This window comes from Schistocerca cancellata, chromosome 7 (genome assembly GCF_023864275.1).
Source record: "Schistocerca cancellata isolate TAMUIC-IGC-003103 chromosome 7, iqSchCanc2.1, whole genome shotgun sequence".
Lineage (NCBI taxonomy): Eukaryota > Metazoa > Arthropoda > Insecta > Orthoptera > Acrididae > Schistocerca > Schistocerca cancellata.
The window spans coordinates 550,872,068-550,878,438 of record NC_064632.1 but is presented as its reverse complement, the minus strand read 5'-3'; positions in this window follow the sequence as shown (position 1 = coordinate 550,878,438).

The following is a 6,371-nucleotide window of genomic DNA, read 5'->3' as shown; positions in this document are numbered from 1 at the left end:
ATGATGCTACACTGATGTTGAGTGTTGGTTAATATCTGACTACAGAGAAGAGCTCAAACCAGATTTGAGCTGTTTCTTGAGTCAAAGCTTGTTGTGATCTTGCGGGTGCTCCTATGAGACCTCCTCTGTGGTTAAATCATGGAACCAAGGACGATCTTAACGAAAGCAGTTTCAGTGTCAGGTATTTCTGGAATGTAACAGTCAATCGTTTCAATGCAAGTTCATTTCAGAAAGTTCCTAACGAACAGGATAAAGATCATGGAGAGAGGTTAAGGAGAAGTGGAGAGAACAAGAGAAAACTGCAAGTATGCAGTTTTATGTAGTTAAAGACGACATTTATTATGAAACCAACTGGAGATCATTTTCAATGGGTTGTTTGCAACCGTGAGAAATTAGCAACCAAATCGATCTGGCACACTCATTTGAGTGTTTGTTTCCACAAACTTTGTGCTATGTGTTACATTCTGAATATCGAGAAACACATTCACAAGATCTTGATTTCATGTAAGCTTTGCCGAAAGTCGAAAACGCCAATTGATTGAAGAACTTGTTGCAATTGACTAACTTGGTTTTCTTTCAATAACCTCAGAAGGTCACTGATATGTTTTTGTTGCTGCTGAGTAGACTTACAAGTTTGTATCATTCATGCCATTGAGGAAGCTACTAGTCATTCAGTTTTACAACTATTCTTGGATCAGCTTCTATGTCAAATATATGTTGACAAAGTAATGCCAGATAATGGCCCATAATTCAGGTTGGTAGTTTGGAATGTACTATGACTAATATATGGTAATAAAATTTTGCATTTCATCTACCACCCAGCTCCTAACTCATCTGGGTGTGTCAGCTAAGGGCTTGGTAAATAATGTAGAAATTATTGCCAATGATTTCACAAATTGTAGGATTCATGTATACATTTGTTTGAAGGAGTCATAAACGAAGTGCCCGATGATTGGACATTTTTATCACAAGTTTTAGTACTGAACAATTAGCTTCCACTAATTAAATATGGGACTATGTACCACTACCAGCTTCTGCTAGGTTGAATCATAGTGGTGTAGTGATGTTAGTATTGAAAAATGTAATTAGGCTGCTAAAAGAAGTGCGAAAACAGACAAGCAAAATAGGTTTGTGGAATCATTCTGGGTGAAAGAGGAAGTGTTAATAAGTGCACATAAAAGGTCCAACAAATGGCATTCACTCATATATGAGATTCTTCCTATGAACTTAGGACCTAATGGTGTGAAACACGCAGTGTACGCAAATGAAACTGAGGTCAAGACTTTTAAAAGTATAATGTCTTGAGGAGTGAATTATATAGGTAACATCAAAAGATTCAGAGAGTAAAATGTTGAGATGATAATTTGTCTTAAATGAGAAGTTTTGAATTACATTTATTGCCATGTGCATTTTGATATTTCCAGATTAGTAAACCCCTATAAATATTGTGACTGCCATGTGTTTATAGGCGAAAGAGTATTTTTGAAGAAGTGTGGGAGATGAAAATAGGCTGAAAGGAAAGAAAGATAGAGAAAGTATGAAAAACATGTAAACTAAACATTGTAAGAAGAGGAACTTAGCTGAGACCAAGGGAAGAATATGTAGTGAAGTATAATTGAAAATATTAGTAAATGGGAGGGAAAGAGAGATTAATTTTACCGCACTTAAGATACTAAATTACTAAATTGTATGATTTTCTTATGTATGTAGGAGTATATATATATATATATATATTTGTGTGTGTGTGTGTGGGTGTGTGTGCATGTGTCATCTTATGTCATGTTATGGCATTTTGTATGCAAACTTTATGTTTCTTTGTGAAAGAATGCTGTGCTGTGACATTTGACTTTATTATTAATATATTAGGGAAGAAAAAGCATATAGTAATTGTGATTTCCAGAAACAGAGGAGAATTGCAGGACCACAACAGTGATAAATGTAGAATACTGTCCAATCCTTTTTGCTCTTATAGGTGCTGCACTGACGAAAGGAATTTCTATATTGGGTGAAGAAGGGTCTCCAATTCTCGCCAGATCTTATTAATTTTTGTCATGTAAAAAGCTGGAGTCATAAGAAGCGGTGCCCAACGAATTAGAACAATAGCCTTTTAGTTAGAGCTGCAAATGAATAGAGTAGTGGAATTAGTTGTTATCTAGTACTGAACTTGTTAAGATTCATTTATACGGTGTGTCGGTAATCAGCCATATGTAGTGTGATACAGGATAGTTCATCGTCTCATTTGCGACATGAACCGTATTTAGTACAACATGATACTTATGTTCTAATGATGAAACTTTTTTCCTCTTTCTCTTTCGTTTTGATCTGTGGATTATCTTATGGTATTGTGTACTGAGGTTACTAGTGACAGCTATGTATTGAAAACCTTCCGTATATTATTATGAAAGTAAAGTATTTTAAAATTCTAAATGAACTAAGTAACTACATGTGTGTAACACAGCATATCCAACTCAGAAGATGATGTGTAAACTTCGTGCATATATATGTGAATGTTAATAAGCCATACAGGAACTGATAAATTAATTCGCTTCGGGTATCTTCATGTACCATGCTATGGGGTGGATGGCGTGACTGAAGCAGAGGTGCTACTGCACATTGTGTGACCTGACTGACTAGCAGTGACTGACCCTATTGAAGAGTAGGGAGGACAATGAGTCTGCTAAGAGGAATGGAGCTCATCAAGTAACAAGATCTTGGTTGCCTTCTAAGGTGGTAGCTGCATTATCAGTATTGATTACTGAGGATGAGGTCCTATTTTCCTCCATAAAACTTCGGCAAGCCTGCAGTGCCTGACACATATTACAAATTGTTTCACATGCATTGCGTGGCACTTATTGAGAAGTGTTTCACATACAGTGACTGTCATATCTGGCACGTTTAAAAAATTGTATCTTTTCACTGTAAATTTTTGGATAATAACACAATAAACTACGTTCATTGCTCCACAGATGGTGTAACGTTTCTTATGTTGACCTACTGCAATAAGTATTTCCATCGCCTATTACTTCATAATTTATAGAGGAAAACACATTTAGTGAAACACCATATATATAGACAGAGGAGGGTGTTATCACTAAATGTGTGTTACAGAAATAAATATATATACAGAGGAGGTTGTATCACTATATATATATATATATATATATACTGTATATAAAACAAATCATGCTATCATGCATTGTTAATTATGTATATTATAATGCTGTGTACAACAGCCGCCATCTTGTTGTATTCAGTGAATTCAACTCATGATCCACGAATATTGTGGAGCATCAGAAACCACATACTGAGATGCGATCGTAAACCATTAGTAAAAACTTGGCTTCTCTTTGCATGCTATCAGATTATAGATGCAATGAATGTAGGTTTAAGGATGTTGTTTCCACGATTGCTGCTTCCTAAAAATAGTGCTGAGTGATTTTACACATTGCTGTGATGTTAAATGGAAATGATATTCAGAGTCATGGATTCTTTCTGGTGGCTTCATTATGTTTTGTATTTAAAATCACTGATTATGAAAGTGAGGAAACATGTTCATTCGCACTAATGCACTCCATAAGCAGAATACTAACACTTAATCAGTTCTAGATCACATTCTTGATGACTCATCAATTATTGCTTAATATCCAGATGATAGCTATTCTATGAACATTTCCAGTAATTCAAGTGTGTGTGTGTGTGTGTGTGTGACTATTTCCATTACACAAGGGGTCAGATTGCGTTCCCACATTGGTTTTTGGGGAACAACGGCGGTACTTATTACGCAGCTTAAAGTTTCAGGACTTAACTATCACATCTTATGGAACTAACTCGCATCTTTTAGTACAATGCACACCTTAATCGCTGTTAAGCGAATTAAGGGATTCTTCTTGAGTTTATGTGCTCTTGTTGTCTTCAGGATTGTGTGGATATTACTTTCCATATGTCTGTTTGTATATCTCCATACTCAAAGAAATGGCACACCAACTTGAATAGCCATTTAAAGAATGGTATTTTTCTAGCTATTAGCTAGACATTCAACTTAATTCTTTACCCATTGAAGTATTTATAACCATCATGAGTGCCAGCGAAGCAGTACATCATGTGGATCAAAAATATATCCTATTCATTAATTTTTTTCCTTCTGGTTTACTGATTTTCTTCCACTGAAGCTAATTGTTGTTGTTGTTGTGGTCTTCAGTCCTGACTATGATTTGATGCAGCTCTCCATGCTACTCTGTCCTGTGCAAGCTTCTTCATCTCTCAGTACCTACTGCAGCCTACATCCTTCTGAATCTGCTTAGTGTATTCATCTCTTGGTCTCCCTCTACGACTTTTACCCTCCACGCTGCCCTCCAATACTAAATTGGTGATCCCTCAATGTCTCAGAACATGTCCTACCAACCGATCCCTTCTTCTAGTATAGTTGTGCCACAACCTCCTCTTCTCCCCAATTCTATTCAATACCTCCTCATTAGTTATGTGATCTACCCATCTAATCTTCAGCATTCTTTTGTAGCACCACATTTCGAAAGCTTCTATTCTCTTCTGGTCTAAACTATTTATCGTCCACGTTTCACTTCCATACATGGCTACACTGCATACAAATACTTTCAAAACAACTTCCTGACACTTAAATCTATACTCGATGTTAAGAAATTTTACTTCTTTAGAAACGCTTTCCTTGCTATTGCCAGTCTACATTTTATATCGTGTCTACTTCAACCATCATCAGTTATTTTGCTCCCCAAATAGCAAAACTCCTTTACTACATTCTACTTTAAGTGTCTCATTTTCTAATCTAATTCCCTCAGCATCACCCGACTTAATTCTATTAAATTCCATTACCCTCGTATTGCTTTTGTTGATGTTCATCTCATACATCCTTTCAAGACACTGTCCATTCCCTTCAACTGCTCTTCCAAGTCATTTGCTGTCTCTGACAGAATTACAATGTCATCGGCGAACCTCAAAGTTTTTATTTCTTCTCCATGGATTTTAATTCCTACTCCGAATTTCTCTTTTGTCTCCTTTATTGGTTGCTCAATATGCAGATTGAATAACACTAGGGATCGGCTACAATCCTGTCTCACTCACTTCCCAACCACAGCTTCCCTTTCATACTCCTCGACTCTTATAATTGCCATCTGCTTTCTGTACAAATTGTTAATAGCCTTTCGCTTCCTGTGTTTTACCCCTGCCACCTTCAGAATTTGAAAGAGAGTATTCCAATCAACATTGTCAAAAGCTTTCTCTAAGTCTACACTTGCTAAAAACGTAGGTTTGCCTTTCCTTAATCTTTCTTCTAAGAATCAAAATACACCTCCGGAATATTTTACCCAAGAGGACGCCATCATCATTTAACAATACAGTAAAGCTGCATGCCCTCGGGAAAAATTACGGCTTTAGTTTCCCCTTGCTTTCAGCCGTTCGCAGTACCAGCACGGCAAGGCCGTTTTGGTTAGTGTTGCAAAGTAAGATCAGTCAATCATCCAGACTGTTGCCCCTGCAACTTCTGAAAAGGCTGCTGCCCCTCTTCAGGAACTACACGTTTGTCTGGCCTCTCAACAGATACCCCTCCGTTGTGGTTGCACCTACGATACGGCCATCTGTATCGCTGAGGCCCGAAAGCCTCCCCACCAACGGCAAGGTCCATGGGAATTAGTGAAGTTCGGTGGCAGGAGGAACAAGACTTTTGGTCAGGTGAATACAGGGTTATAAATACAAAATCAAATAGGGGCAATGCAGGAGTAGGTTTAATAATGAATAAAAGATAGGAGTGCGGGTAAGCTACTACCAACAGCATAGTGAACGCATTATTGTGGCCAAGATAGACACCAACCCCACACCTACTACAGTAATAAAAGTTCATATGCCAACTAGCTCTGCAGATGATGAAGAAATTGAAGAAATGTATGATGAGATAAAAGAAATTATTCAGGTAGTGAAGGGAGCCGAAAATTTAATAGTCATGGGTGGCTGGAAATCGAGAGAAGGAAAAGGAAGAGAAGGAAACATAGTGGGTGAATATGGATTGGGGGACAGAAATGAAAGGGGAAGCCACCTGGTAGAATTTTGCACAGAGTATAACTTAATCATAGCTAACACTTGGTTCAACTATCATGAAAGAAGGTTGTATACATGGAAGAACCCTGGAGATACTAAAAGGTATCAGATAGATTATATAATGGTAAACAGAGATTTAGGAACCAGGTTTTAAATTGTAAGACATTTGCAGGGGCAGATGTGGACTCTGACCACGATCTATTGGTTATGAACTGTAGATTAAAACTGAAGAAACTGCAAAAAGGTGGGATTTTAAGGAAATGGGAGCTGAATAAACTGACTAAACCAGATGTTGTACAGAACTTCAG